The sequence below is a fragment of the Carcharhinus amblyrhynchos genome, chromosome 8 (genome assembly GCF_965287045.1).
Source record: "Carcharhinus amblyrhynchos chromosome 8, sCarAmb.v2.hapA, whole genome shotgun sequence".
Taxonomy (NCBI): Eukaryota; Metazoa; Chordata; class Chondrichthyes; order Carcharhiniformes; family Carcharhinidae; genus Carcharhinus; species Carcharhinus amblyrhynchos.
The window spans coordinates 39479200-39495195 of NC_137331.1; the positions used below are offsets into that span (position 1 = coordinate 39479200).

At 43.6% G+C, this 15996-nt stretch overlaps 1 protein-coding gene across 5 annotated transcripts in view; it reads left to right on the forward strand.

Annotated features, from left to right (window-relative positions):
- Window positions 1-1406: 1406 nt before the first annotated feature.
- znf516 (zinc finger protein 516) overlaps window positions 1407-15996 on the forward strand; it is a 150951-nt gene continuing 136361 nt past the window's right edge. For 3 of the 5 annotated variants that reach the window (XM_080193913.1, XM_080193909.1, XM_080193912.1), the window contains exon 1: window positions 1407-1657. The gene's annotated coding sequence lies outside the window, so the exon portion shown is untranslated. Of the gene's footprint in view, window positions 1658-1945; window positions 2022-15996 lie in introns of those variants that run through there. The other 2 variants (XM_080193911.1, XM_080193910.1) reach the window with 2 other exon arrangements.

Below are 15996 nucleotides of genomic sequence, written 5' to 3' on the forward strand. Positions count from 1 at the left end.
TTGTACTTCACCTTTGCCAACCCATGATATTTTAGTAGGTGAACCTTAAGAAAAAATACAGCATGCTGGCTTTTTTATAGAAGTAAGCAAAAAGTGTAACCCCCCACAACGTTATTAAATCAAAGGATTTAAGTCAAAATGGACTTTAAGCATTGGTTACATAGGCACCAAGGGCTGACAAATAGATAGTGCCATCTCACTAATTTAGGAGGCATGATTAGTAAGTTTGCAGATGGCATCAAGATTGGTGGCATAGTGGATAGTGAAGGAGGTTATCTAGGATTACAACGGGATCTTGATCAATTGGGTCAGTGGGCTGATGAGTGGCAGATGGAGTTTAATTTAGATAAATGCAAGGTGATGCATTTTGGTAGATTGAACCAGGGCAGAACTTACTCAGTTAATGGTAGGGCATTGGGAAGTGGTGCAGAACAAAGAGATCTAGGGGTACAGGTTCATAGCTCCTTGAAAGTGGAGTCACAAGTGAACAGGGTGGTGAAGAAGGCATTTGGCATACTTGGTTTCATTGGTCATAACATTGAATACAGGAGTTGGAATGTCTTGTTGAAGTTTTACAGTACATTGGTAAGGCCGCACTTAGAATACTGTGTGCAGTTCTAGCCACCCTATCATAGAGAGGATATTATTAAACTACAAAAAGTGCAGAAAAGATTTACTAGGATGCTACTGGGATTTGATGGTTTGAGTTATAAGGAGGGACTGGATAGACTGGGACTTTTTTCCCTGGAACGTAAGAGATCTAGGGGTGATCTTATAGAGATCTATAAAATAATGAGGGGCACAGATCAGCTAGAATGGTCAACATCTTTTCTCAAAGGCAGGGGAGTCTAAAACTAGAGGGCATATGTTTAAGGTGAAAGATACAAAAGAGTCCAGAGGTGTAATATTTTCACTCCGAGGGTAGTGAATATTTGGAACAGGTTGCCAGAGGCAGTAGTAGAGGTAGATACAATTTTATTTTTTAGAAAGCGTTTAGACAGCAGGATGGGTTTACAGGGATATGGGCCAAGCGCGGGTAGCTGGGACTAGCTTGGAGTTTAAAAAAAGGGCGGCATGGACAAGTTGGGCTGAAGGGTCTGTTTCCATGCTGTAAACTGCTATGACTTTATAATAGCTAAAAAGATAAAGGCAAAATACTGCAGGTACTGAAATCTGAAACAAAAACAGAAAATGCTGGAAAATCTCAGCAGGTCTGACAGCATCTGTGGGGAGAGGATGGAGCCAACGTTTCGAGTCTGGATGAATTTTCGTCATTAAAAGCTGCCTTCTCTAAATTGCTCCTGTTGACAGCGGATCAAGTACAGTGGAAGGCGGGGTGGGACTTTACTGAACAATTTGGGCTGGGCTCATAGCCATCCCCCTGCCACTCTGCTGGCTGGCTGCAGTGTACGTCAGTAATGCAATACGAGGAATGTAGCAACAGGAGAAAATATTGTACAGCAATCCTCAACTTGCAACCTTCTCCCCACTGGGCACACGCTGTGCAGTCGCTCTTTCATTGAAAAGACCTCTCGCCAACCGAACTGCACACAAACAAGCTACAAAGTTAATTCAAGTCAGCGGAATCCAAGTCGTGTTTTTTTTTATTTCTACCTCTCTACATTTGGTCATGTTTGCTCCTGTAAGTGGCGCTTCGGTAAGTTGGTGGTTTTTGCAAGACAGCGACGTTTAGTTCACGTATGAGAAATCTTTATAAATGCGAGATGGATATATAAAAAGTGTCACGTAAACTGCTTACGTCTTTGCAAATGATGCACACACACACATACGCAGAGGCAGAAAAATACGCACAAGTTGCATTTTTAAATATATATATAATACAATACACGGAGGTGGGCGATTGGTTGGCCAGGATTTTATGTACACTTAATCGTCAAAAAGACATTTCGTTTCTCTGGAGATTGCTGAATATTTAGTGGAGTGCATTTTGTGCTGTTCTTGTTGCCAAAGGGGAATAAATTTGTACCAATTCAAGCGGTTGGGAGGACATCAGCTATGCTGTAAGTATGTTGGGTGGGATACATTGATAGAGTGCTTTATGTTTATGTGTGTGAAAGAGAGAAGGGGGGGGGGGAAGAACTGGATAAAGGTCCCCTACTGGGTGGGGAGCAGTACTTATTTTTAATTCGCTCTGTGATTTCTGCTGTAGCTGTGTGTATGTGTGTGGATACATCCTTGAAAACTGCGCTTATTCCTGTTTGTAAATGATCACAGAAGATGCAGAGTGCTGTTGGTTCCGAGATGGATCTGAGCTGCTTTGCCACACACACACACGTACATACCAAACACGTTAAGTGTGGACAAGGTATCAACATCTGGATACACTTGGAGGTCGCTAAATAACAAAAAAACAAACAATGTTTCTAAACTTTACAATTAGACAAAAAAAATCCATTGCATTTAGAAGGTGGAGGAAGGGAGAAAATAATCTGATTTTCTCACTGTTATTTGTCTTGTGGACAATAACGTGTGGAATTAACTAAGGTCGCATATATTTCTTTTGGGCAGAGGGGGGTTTACTCTTTCTAAGATTTGCATGCAAATTCCCAACCCCACCCCAGTATCAAGTACACAGCTACGAGTACATTAAATTGTCTTCGAAGGGTAAAAGATATACTTGGGGTAGTAACCTATGCTACTGTTCGAGTTCATTTCGCTTCAAGTTGTGTAGCCCTCTGACTTCCTTCAGATGGCCCGTTTTAAACCCTGGTTTATTTATGCTGAGGTATTCCAGTAACTGCTTCGAAACTGGGTTCCCCGGCTCTGCATGTGTGGGAGAAAAGAGGCTCAAGCGAATATAATCTAGTCTCCAAGAAGTGAATGGAGTTCAGTAGGCGTTACTGAACCTTTGGTGTATTCATCGTGTGGGGAGAGGTGGAGGAAGTTTGCATATTGAATTCCTCTGTCCTGTCTAAACAGCAATTTACACTGATCTTAACAATTGCCCTTGAGTGCTGTGTGGGTCGCAAGGACTTTTAAAAAGAACCTTGTACATGTAGATTTTACTGCTTTGGATTATGTCGAGGAATGATGCTGTGTACTTTTAACTTTGGGTCAGTGTTGGGAGCTTAAATAATGTTTGTTTATCCGGCTGGTTTTGAGTTTAAGTGCTTTGAATGCCGTTGTGCTTTGAATCTTTAGAACAATATTTTTTACATCTCTAACAACTGGAACAGATGTGCTAAAGAGCATATGGTTCTTATTCACAGTATACTGGAAGTTAAACAGCACAATCTGTGCTAATGTGCTACTGAAACCATTGTGAATCAGACAGCATGTGGAGTAAAATTCAGGTTTGGGCAGCAGGGTAGCACAGTGGTTAGCACTACTGCTTCACAGCTCCAGAGATCTGGATTCGATTCCCAGCTTGGGTCACTCTCTGTGTGGAGTTTGCACATCCTCCTTGTGTCTGCGTGGGTTTCCTCCAGTTTCCTCCCACAGTCCAAAGATGTGTGGGTTAGGTTGATTGGCCATGCTAAAATTGACCATAGTGTCCCAAGATGCATAGATTAGAGGGATTAGTGGGTAAATATTTAGGGATATGGGGGTAGGGCCTAGGTGGGATTGTGGTCAGTGCAGACTCGACGGGCCGAATGACCTATTTCTGTATTGTAGGGATACTAAGTTACCAAAATGACTTAGAATCATATAGTGCAGGAGGAAGCCATTTAGCCCATTGAGCCTGCACAGACCACAATCCCACTCAGGCTCTATCTCCCTAACCTCAGACATTTTACCTAGCTAATCCACTGACACTAAAGGACAATTTGGCCTGGCCAATCCACCTAACCCACACACCTTTAGACTGTGAGAGGAAACTAGAGCACCCAGAGGAAACCCACACAGACACGGGGAGAGCGTGCAGACTCCATGCAGACAGTGACCAAGAACCAAGGCGGGAATTGAACCCAGGCCCTTTCACTGTGAAGCAGCAGTGCTAACCACTGTGCCACCATGCTGCCCCTGACTTCATGCCAATGTAATGGAGATCTGAATTAAACTAACACAATCTCAGACCCAGAGCTTCATTTATAATCCTCCAGAAATAATTATCCTTTTCATTCACCAGCTGTACTGGGAATAAAAAGTCACACCAGATATAACCCTGTGCTAATGATCCAACACTCTATCCTTACTGAGCTTTTTGCTGATTTACATTGGTGCAAGATGACCAATGTTGTCTGCCACTCATTGATGCAAATCAGAGTTAACACTTGTTAAAGTATATGCAACATTCACCATCTCCACTTCTCTTGTACCTAAGGGCACTGCAGAGGATAGTATTCAATATTAAAGAACCTCACGATATTACAGCACCGAGGGAGCCAATCGCCCATTCAGTTTGTGCTGACTCTTTTAAAGTGCAATTGCATCCGTTCCAATCCTCCCCAGCCTTCCCTGCAATTACTTATCTTTCAATAATTTTCCAAAGCATATCTGTTTTGCCCTTTTATTGGATACTGTATTAGCCAGCAAAGTGATTCTAGTTACAAATTGCAACTACATAAAATGGGAATTATAATCTACACTTCATGTCTTTGTCAATAAATAACTGGCAGATAATCCAAGAGTTTCCTCATGATGCTGAACACCTCAATCAAATCTCATCTCAACACAATCTCAGCTTCTCCAGTCTGTCCACATAACTGGAATCCCTCATCCCAAGAACCATGTTTGTGAAACCTTTTTGCACCCTCTCTTAGGAGCTCACAGCCTCATTAAAGTGCAGTGCTCAGAACTCAAAGCAAAAATTGGGATTGAAACAGAGTTCCTAGAATCATAGAAGGAGGCCTTTCAGTCCATCAAGTCTTCACCGACAATAATCCCACCCAGGTCCTATCTTCGTAACCTCATGTATTTATCCTGCTAGTCCCCCTGACACTAAGGGGCAATTTAGCATGGCTGATCAACCTAAGCTGCACATCTTTGGACACTAAGGACCATTTTACCATGGCTAATTAACCTAAACTGCACATCCTTGGACACTAAGGGCCATTTTACCATGGCTAGTCAACCTAAACTGCACATCTTTGGAGTGTGAGAGGAAACCGGAGCACCTGGAGGAAACCCATGCAGATGTGGGAAGTACATGCAAACTCCACACAGACAGTAGCCCAAGGCTGCAAACAAACCTTGGTTACCATTTCATCATAACTTCCTTGTGTTTGTACTGTGTGGGATGCCCTCCCCCCCCCCCGCCCCAAACATGGCATGTTTTGGAAGGGGCTCAGCGTTGGCTGGTGGCAGGATCTTCTGGTCCAGTTGCTATTAACGGGGCTTCCAATTGTCCGCACCTCCCTCCACCGGGGGTTTGCCATTGTCAGGACTGGAAGATCCCACTGGCAGGAATGGCTGGATAATCCCACCCGTGGCTCTGTTTGTATAGTTTAGGATCCTTTATGCCTTTTTAATTACTTTCTCAAGCTGCCCTGCCACTGTCAAAATTCTGTACCCTAATGTCCCTAGATCTGTCTGTCCCTGTCCCATCATAGAACCATAGACAATTATAGCTCATTAGAATTGTACCCTTTATATTTTGTCTCCATGTTCTTATCACCAAAAGATGTCACCTGGAAATCTCTGGCCATTCACACTGGCGGGATTCTCCGGTCCTGCAGACAGTGCACCCCTGCCCGTAGGTTTCCCACCGTCATGGGGTGACGTCAATGGAAATTCCCATTGACACCGGTGGAATCAGAGAATCCCATTGCTAGCAAACAGTATGGTACTTCTCACCAGCAGGAAACACATAGCTGGGAGGCCAGAAAATCTCACTCATCATTTCATACTTCTATACAATAAATTTGATCTGCCGATTGTTTGCCCAGTCCACCAGCCTGTCTATGCCCTCTTGAAGTCACACTATCCTCCTCACAGTTCACAGTATTCCACATTTTGTGTCATCTGCATATTTTTAAACAATTTACCTTGTGCAGCTCTGTATGGATACTTAATATAGCCCAAGGAATACAGTGGTCCTAGTAAAGGTTCCCTGGGCAGAATGGCCTACTTGATGGCCTATTTCTTATAATCTTGTAAGCGACTGTTAGTTTTGTCTAGAATTATCATTTTGAAAAGATTTCCCACCATTGAGTTTAAACTAACTGACCCGTAGTTTATTTTTCTAAGATTGGCATAGATAGTAATGAACAAGTGAGTTTTAATGCCAATTAACGTATTTATGTGATGCATTTTGGAGCACACTGTAGTGCTATGCACCCAGGGTAATATTTTCAAACTGTGTCCCTGTCATAATGTATGGAATAGAGTAACCAATCTTTGCAAAGCAAGATCCCCAAAACAGTATTGATTTTGCATTAGTTTTGGCTGAGGGTTAAATCTTGGCCAAAGCACCAGAAGGATTCTTCTCCTCTTCAGATAGTGATGTCCACCTTGGCCCTGGCTTAGTCAGTAGCTCATTTGCTTCAAGTGTCGGAACTAAACAGATATTTGGACACATCGTTCACGAGTAATGTATCCTTTGTTGCCTTCTTATTGATAAGGAGAGGAGCACTGAAGAATTCCTAAGGCTTCTTCAGTCTGCTGTGCCCAATTGTGTACAGTCAGCCTTTTTTATAGGGCACAACCTCTAGTAAAGTTAATTGTTTCTGGTCATACACACTTTTAAATTATTTACATGTGACACAATGGGGTAGGCCTGAGACAATAGTAGTTTAATCGCACCCAGTCAGTAATGTCATATTCTTTAGTGATGGATGGACTGTCCATTCAGACAATGGTCACTTAATCACGTCTTTATTACAGTTTTGGTGCTGTTAGCAAGGGCATTCAGCTGTGTCCTGTTGATTGATATAATAAAACATTCCCTTTGTCTCCGCTGACTATTTCATGTACATGCAGAGACAGCCAGTCTACAGTGAGGGTGCTGCTAATTTTCCTGGCCCCCTGCTGAGCTCAGTTCTCCTCTCCCACACAAGGTCTCAAGGTTCTGGGTTTAACTTGCACCTCAGGGGCTGGGTTTTCCAACCACATGTGCCGTGAGGCTGGAAATTTCCATCTGAGCTCAACAGACCTTTAAAAGTTACATTAACTTTCCGTCTCTCCCGCCATGATTCCAGGGGTGGGCGAGATGGGATTTTTGGCTCAGGGCATGAGCACAAAAGTGAAGGCTGGCACTGCAGTGCTGCATTGCTGGAGGTGCTACTTTTGGATGAGACATTGAAGCCCCTCTGTGCGCTTAGGTAGATGAGAAAGTTCTGTGATGCTATTTTGAAGAAACAAAGGCGAGTACTCCCCGGTGTTGCAGACAGTATCACCAGAAACTATTGTCTCATCACTATTGTCTTGCTCTTTGTGGAGAGGGGAGGGTGGCTGAGTGCAATTAGCTGTGGCGTTTCCTACACTAAACAACAGTAACTACACTTTAAAAAAGTATTTCATTTATGTCTTTATTACAGTTTCATTGCTGTTAGCAAAGGCACTCAGCTGTGTCCTGTTGATAGATATAGTGAAACATTCATTTTGTCTGCGCTGACTGTTTCATGTACATGCAGAGACAGCCATATAGTCTATAGTGAGGGTATTTCATTCATTTTTTAAAAAATATGGGGTCACTCATTTAGTACAGACATGATGTGGACTCACCTGCTGAAGAAGCAGCGCTCTGAAAACTCGTGATTTCAAATAAACCTGTTGGATTTTAACCTGGTGTTATGAGATTTCTGACTGATTTAGGACAGAGACAAGGAAAACAAAAATCTCCTAGAGAATCATGCATCTTTGGAATTCTCTTCCTCAAAAGACTGTGGAAGCAGGGAGTTATTGAATACCTTTTAAAGCAGAGTTAGATAGACTCTTGATGAGCAATGAGGTGAAAGGTTGTCAGAAGTAGCAGGAATGTGGGGTTGAGGTTACAGCCTGACTTTATTGAATGGCAGTGCAGGCTCAAGGGGCTGAGTGGTCTACTGAATTTGTACGCCTGTGAGGCATTTTGAGATGTCCGGTGGTGGAGAAAAGTGCAAGTCTTTTTTTAGAGGGCAATTTAATATCCCATCTCAGAGATAGCATTTCTGACACTCAATGCTACAATGACAAGATCACATTTACAAATCTCTGGTGAAACTTCCTGCTTGAACTTCTCTGGCAGAGACAAGAGCGGGGACAAAACATATTCCCTCTGTCTTGACAACATCATGCTACTTTGCACCTAACTTGATGTTTTCAGGAGCGGAGGTGATGGCCCAGTGATATTATCACTGGACTATTAATACGGAAACTCAGTGAAGGTTCTGGGGACCCGGGTTCGAATCCCGCCACGGCAGCTGGTGGAATTTGAATTCCATTAAACAGATCTGGAATTAGGAACCTACTGATAACCCTGCAACCATTGGCGATTATTGTTCACTAATGTCCTTGAGGGAAGGAAATCTGCTGTTCTTATCTGGTCTGGCCTACATGTGGCTCCAGAGCCACAGCAATGTGGTTGATTCTCAACTCCTTCCAAGGGCAATTAGGGATGAGCAATAAATGCTGGCCCAGCCAGTGATGTGCCATGAATGAATAAAAAAAATGAGTGTCTGATGCTTCTGATGTGTGAATAATGATAATGTGGTATAACAACAACTTGTAATTCTGTACCTCATGTTATGTGGTAAAAGGACCCAAGGAGTTTCACGGGAATATTATGAAACAAAATTTGACATAAAGCCACCTAAAAGAAAGCTTGATCACAGGGATACATTTGAACAAGTGCCTGAAAGGAGGAAAGAGGGGGTCAGGATGGAAAGCCCAGAATTAGGGTTCAGACAATTAAAGGTCGGATTACCAATGGCAGAGTGGATAAAATCTGGGAAGTTTGAGAGGTCAGAATTGACTCTGCTCACTGCTTTGGAAGAGCAGCCAGCATAATCAAGGACCCAACGCACCCTGGACATTCTTTCTTCCACCTTCTTCCGTCGGGAAAAAGATACAAAAGTCTGAGATCACGTACCAGTCGATTCAAGAACAGCTTCTTCCCTGCTGCCATCAGACTTTTGAATGGACCTACCTCACACGAAGTTGATCTTTCTCTACACCCTAGCTATGATGCTAACACTACATTCTGCACTCTCTCATTTCCTTCGCTATGAATGGTATGCTTTGTGTAGCACGCAATAAACAATACTTTTCACTGTATTCTTTCTAATACATGTGAAAATATTAAATCAAATCAAATCAAATTAGATGCACACAGTTATGTCAGGAGGTTGTAGGAATGGAGAAAACTAAAGAAATAGCTACACAGGGTGGCACAGTGGCACAGTGATTAGCACTACTGCCTCACAGCACCAGGAACCCGGGTTCAATTCCCAGTTTGGATCACTGTTTGTGTGCAATTTGCACATTCTCCCCATGTCTGTGTGGGTTTCATCCAGGTGCTCCGGTTTCCTTCCACACTCCAAAGATGTGTGGGTTAGGTTGATTGGCCAGGCTAAATTGTCCCACTGTGGCACCCTACCTGACAGCCCCAAAGGAGTAAAAACTGTGCCTTTAAAAAAAAATTAATAAGGTCTTTAATAAGGACTTCAAAAGGAAAAAAAAACTTGAAATGATGGCAGAAAGAGACAAAAAGCCATGGCACATTATTGAAAAACATATTCAAAGGCAGCACAGTGGCACAGTGAATAGCACTGATGCCTCACAGCACCAGGGACCTAGATTCAATTCCTGGTTTGGTTGTTGCCTCTGTGGAGTTTGCACATTCTCCCTGTGTCTGCATGGGTTTCCTCCAGGTGCTCTGGCTTTCTCCCATACTCTGAAGATGTGCAGGTAAGGTGGATTGGCCATGGTAAATTGCCTCCAGACAGGTGCTGAAGTGTGTCGACGAGGGGATTTTCACGGTAACTTCATTGCGGTATTAATATAAATCTACTTATGACTAATAAATAAACTTATAACTTTAAAGAAGGAGGAAGAATTGATTATTATGCAGAACCTAAAGATATTTAGAAACAGAGGTATTTTTATTTCCTGAACATTTGCCCTGTAAATGCGTTGTGCGTGTTTTATATATTACAGTGCTTTATTGGTACTTCTGGTCCGTTCCTTCAATTGTTTTAAAAATAATCAGAATGAACAACTTCAGTGTGTTCCATTTCAGCATTGGAAAGAAAACACACATGAAACTGGATGACGCATCATTCCAGATGTCAGCCAAAAGTTCACTTCCGCAGTGCCAGAGCACACCTCTGTAATGGAAGTTATTGCTTGGTGAGATTGCACTTACTCTCCCGGCGCTACTAACTGAAGGCAGGCGTTGCAGAAAACTCATAAAGCGGTGCCATCAGATTCACAGACCTCAGTGAACCCTCCTATTTCACTTGCGCATTTTGGAGAAAGCAATTGTGTTAAAATGGAACAGCTGACTTGCATTAAAATGGGTTGCATGGAGGTTATACTTCATGACAATAGAAAGCGTGAGCATTGATTCAGGTTTCCTGAGAGAAATGTTCATTTAATATTTCTGACAAAATGATTCTGAACTTTACACAATTTTATAAACACTCAAATCAATTGGTTTAGTTGTCCTAAAGGGCAAAGTAATTTGGGGCGGAGCTAGAGGGGCACAAATAGAACATCTTTTAGTGGGGAGAATTTATGCTTGAATGGGAGCCCTAGTCAATCCATCTGAAAGCATGTTTCTTACATAAGGTATGGTGATACCTCAGTAAGGGAAAACAGGTTGTTTTCCAAGCTGCTTAGTGCAGTGATTTAAAGATTCAATTTTGCTTTGTTCAAATGTTCTTTTGCAATCAATCAACAACATTTCCTTGCATTTTGGATGACAAAAAGAAATGAATAAGGTATTCCTTCCTTTGAGATTAGCCAACTTCCAACATAATTATAGAGAAGCTCCATTTTAAGGACTGGAGTGATCGGGCAGTTAAAAAAAATTATATCGACTCAGATGGTTGCAATACAGGGTAAGATGAAGGTGCCTCGGCCCCTCAAACCTGTTCTTCCATTCACTGAGATCGTGGCTGATCTGATCTCAATTCCATCCACCTACCTTAGAGTCGTAGAGTCATACAGTGCAGAAAAAGCCCTTTGGCCCATCGAGCCTACCCCGACAATAACTACTACAAAAGGCACACTAATCCCATGGTCCAGCTCTTGTCCCATATCCCTGAAGGTTATGATATTTCAAGTGCTCACCCAAATACTTTATAAAGGTTGCAAATGTTCTGGCCTCCACTACCTTCCCAGACAGTGCATTCCAGATTCTCACCACCCTCTGAATGAAATCCCCTCTGATTTAGGTTCCATATTCCTTACTCCTTTATGTATCAAAAGAAACTGCTGAACCCCAGGCGAAAAATGAATAATTGAATTAGCATCTACTGTCTTTTCTGAGGGAGTGGGTACCACACTCAGACCCTTTGAAGAAGTGTTTCTTAACTTCTCTCCTGAATTTTTGGCCTCTGAATTTAAGCTTATGTCTCCTCATTCTAGCCTTTCCCACCAATGGGAAAAAAGTTTCCCACTATCTACCTATTCAACAATGTTCAAAACACTAAATAAAAGAATCAAATTACCCTCAATCTATATCCCATCAAATATCAACCTTGTTTAGGAAAACTGAGCTCATAATCTAATTCTTAAGGTGCCTAATAACATTCTGGCCAATGTGCCCTGCGTTCTTTCTAAAACATTCTTTCTACCATCCCAGCTCTTTCTGATAGTTAGTGTAGACTGCTGCTGAGAACCTCATGAGCGGGATTATCCACCCTCGCTCACCCCGAAACCGGAAAATCCCGCCTGAGGTCAACGGACCTTCCCATGGCCCACCCTTTGTCAGCTCCTTATCCTCTCAAATTCCCGTGGCGGGTGGGACGGTAAAATTCGCCCTTATGTATTCATACTGATTGAGGCCCATTCAACTCAACAGGTCTCAGCTTAATCTCATGAACACAGGCTCTCCCAATACTGTGAGCACATGTAGCATGTAGACTAACAGCCTCGTTGTATATCACAAGCAATGACTCTGAACTAGTTGCACGGGACATCAATGACCTCCCCAAACTCATCAAGCTTGCAACTCTAGCCCTATCACTCACAACTTCCTGCTCCCCCACTGCCCTGTAGCACTTATACTGTTAGTGCTCTGCACACTATTCCACCTCCACCATCACAATCCCCTCTTTCCCCTCTGTGGATAGTGTTGTCTTGGGAGAGTCATGGAGGTGTTGAGTAACAGTGCAGGAAAAGATGTCTTGCAGGGTCCTATATATCTATATCCACTCTTTTCTTAGAACCATAGAAAAGTTACAGCACATAAAGAGACCATTCAGCCCATCTTGTCGGTGCCAGCCCGAGGACCACCCAGGCACTGTTTCTAATCCCATCTTCCTGTACCCTGCCCATACCCTGTAACTTACAACACTTAAGGTACAGATTCAGGTACTTTTTAAAAGAGTTTAGTGTCTCTGTCTCCACCACCAACTCGGGCAGCGAATTCCAAATACCCATCACCCTCTGTGTAAAAATGTTCTTCCTCATGTCCCCTCTACACCTACTGCTACTTATCTTGAATCCATGTCCCCTGGTTCTATAATTCTCCACCAAGGGAAACAATTCTATCCTGTCCACTCTATCTCTCTCCCTCATAATTTTGTACCCCTTTATCACGTCATCTCTCAGCTTTTGTTCCAAGGAAAATAACCCTAGCTATCCAATCTCTCCTTATAGCTACTATCTTCTGTGCTTTTCTTCCTTTGTGGGCCAGCTGTGGCTCAGTTGGTAGCTCTCCCCTCTCCGCTGCAGAAGGGTATGGGGGTCACATTCCACTCTGGGGACGGAATTCTCCCATGCCCTCACCGGCAGATTCAATGGCAGATGATGAGGAAGAATTCAAAGGGTGGTCTCACAACTGGTTTTAATCCAGCATGAATTTCCTACTGGATCTTCCACTGGTGCTGCTGTGGCGGATTGGGAATCCCGCTGGAGGCTGGTGTGAACCTTATTTGTATCCTGTTAATGGGACTCAGGTGAAGGCCCAATCATTCTTGCCTGATTCTCTGTGGTGCCATCAGGAAAAGACACTAGTGCGGATGTTGGGACTCACCTGAACAATGCCTGGGGCTGCTTCCGGAGTTCAGGATGGAGTCTGCCCGCAACCATGGACCCTGGAACACAATGCGTGGGAGGGCATTCTGCAGATGGACCTTCCAAATTTGCTGTCATTGAGGGGGTGTCCATCTTCCAACCTCAGAATGTTCCTGGAGATCCAGGTTTGTTTTTTGGGGGTCCATCGTCCAGTCTAAGAGTACTCTTGCAGATTCATCTTCATTTTCCGAAGATCCACCTTCTTTCTTCAGTAGTGGGTCAGTGATGTTGGGTGCCTTTTCAGTATGGCACAAGGATAGGACAATGGATCACACATCACCAGCCTTCCCTGTCACTGAATACAGAGTAACCCCGCCCCCACTGAGTGTACAATCAATGAGATCGGGGTCGGAGGATTTGGCATACTTCCCGGCCAACTGCCATAGTGGGAAACACGCCACTTCCCACCCCGCCATGGGACTTAGTCCCAGATGGAAGGTGTCCACCCAAGGCCTTGAACATCAACATCAATGCTGATGTCCATGCATTACTGAGTAAGTGCTGTCCTGTCAGTGATGCCGTCCTTTGGGTGAGACGTTAAGCCAAGGCCTCAGTTGCCCTTTGCTCATTTGGAGGGCAAACACAGACATGATGGGCTGAATGGCCTCATGTGCTGTAACAATTCTGTGAACCCCCGTCCTATCGCCGAGATGACTGGCGACTGCAATGATCAGAAAAGGTCGGTATTGGTTCCCCGGCCTGCGTTGAGTTAGTAAGATTTCACCAATGAAATTTTACTGTTCTGACTGCGTTCTGGAATTGGAGGAGTTGGGAAACGGAACAACTTTGTTTGGAATTCTGCGCATGTGTGCACAATGAATGCTCCTTCTCTGTGATATTTGGGAGAAATTATCGTAGAATCCCTGCAGGACAGGAGAAGGCCATTCAGCCCATCGATCCTGCACCGACCACGACCCTATCCTATCCAAATAACCCCATACATTTACCCTGCTATTCCCACTGAAACTAGGATCAGTTTAGCATGGTTGATTAACCTAACCTACACATCTTTGGAGTGTAGGAGGGAAACACAGTATCCAGAGGAAACCTACGCAGGCACTGGGAGAACATGCAGACTCTGCACAGACAGTCGGGAATCGAACTCGGGTCCCTGGTGCTGTGAGGCAGCAGGGCTAACCACTGTGCCATTGTGCTGCCCTTTTAGTTCATGGGTTGTTCTTTGTTCTTTGTTCTATAAAGAGTCCCTTTATAATTCTGGCCCACATGGACAGATTTTACACTGGCATTGAACGAGACTCCCTTTAAAGTTTTAAAAGTTTACGGTTTATTTATTAATGTCACAAGTAGGCTGACATTAACACTGCAATTAAGTTACTGTGGTGGATGTAAGAGATCCCAATAGACTACTTTGAAGAAGACCAGGGGCGTTAACGTCAGTGACATGGCCAATATTTATCCCTCAACAATATCACTCAAAAAATAATGTCTGGTTATTTCCACATTGCTGTGTGCAAATTGGCGTCCTATATTCCAACAGTTTCAACACCTCAAAAAAAACACTTCATTTGCTGTGAGGTGCTTTGTGATATCCTGATTTAGTGAAAGGCGCTATATAAATGCAGGTTCTTCTTATCTGCACCCTTCCCCCCCCCCGACACTTGCCTGGAAGACTGCTTCCTACTAATTAGAGAGAGAGACAGTGGCCAGAATTTCCCGGTCTCGCGCTCCCTGCCTCCGCAAGAATGGAAAACCCAGCACTCCGCCAGATCTCCGTTGACAGCAGCAGGACCAGAGAATCCCAGTCGCGGCGAGGTCGGAGAATTCCAGCCATGGGTTTAGAGTCTGCAGAACGAGTGTGTTCCTGGTTGACTTGAGACTTTACTCATTCCGCCCGAGCAATAACAATTCTAACGCAGTTTCTGGAAATCAGTGCTCCACTACGAGAATATTTTGTGGATTCTGAAAATTCCTGCTGCAATTTCATTCCCTCGGGGTTTCCATGGGAATGATGTAAAGAAATAGACAAAGCGAGCGCATTCTGTTAAAAAGATTCATCAAAATTTAATACAGTTGATGTCCCAACAGCTTCCTGACGAACGTGCATCGGGGGATAGAAATGATTGTGAAATACTTTGGAAGCATTGAGAGTAGAATGAAATGTGTTCTTCAAATTTAGTCTTTTATTTCTGGCTGGTTATTTTTCAGTGTAGCAAGATGCATGAAGTGAAAAAGAATTGATTATATATGATGTACAGTACAAAAACAGGCCATTCGGCTTATCTGGTCCATGTGGCATCTGTGCTCAACACAAATGTCCTTCCTCATCTCTTCACCTCACCCCAGCCTTCTATTCTTGGATCCCTCATTTAGTTATCTATCTTCTCCTTAAATGCCTCAATCGCTCACTGTGGTAGCAAGTTCCACCATTCTCTGAGCAAAGATGTATCTCCTAAACTCCCTATTGGATTGACTGGTGATTATCTTATAAGTTTATTTATTAGTGTCGCAAGTAGGCTTACGTTAACACTGCAATGAAGTTACTGCAAAAATCCCCTAGTTGCCACACTCCAGTGGCTGCTCAGGTGGGAGGATTTAGCACGGCCAATGCACCTAACCAGCACATCTTTCAGGAGGAAACCGGAGCACTCGCAGGAAACCCACGCAGAGACAGAGAGAATGTGCAGACTCCATACAGACAGTGACCCAAGCCATGAATCGAACCTGGGTCTCTGGCACTGTGAGGCAGCAGTGCTAATCACTGTGCCACTATGCCACCTATATATCCATCCCTAAGAGCGTTTCAGGTATAAAGTCAGAATCTGGAATGTCAGTAGCCCTGACAGTGCTCATTAGCGGCACGGTGAAATAATGGTTTAGCACTGTTGCTTCATAGTGCCAGGGACCTAGGTT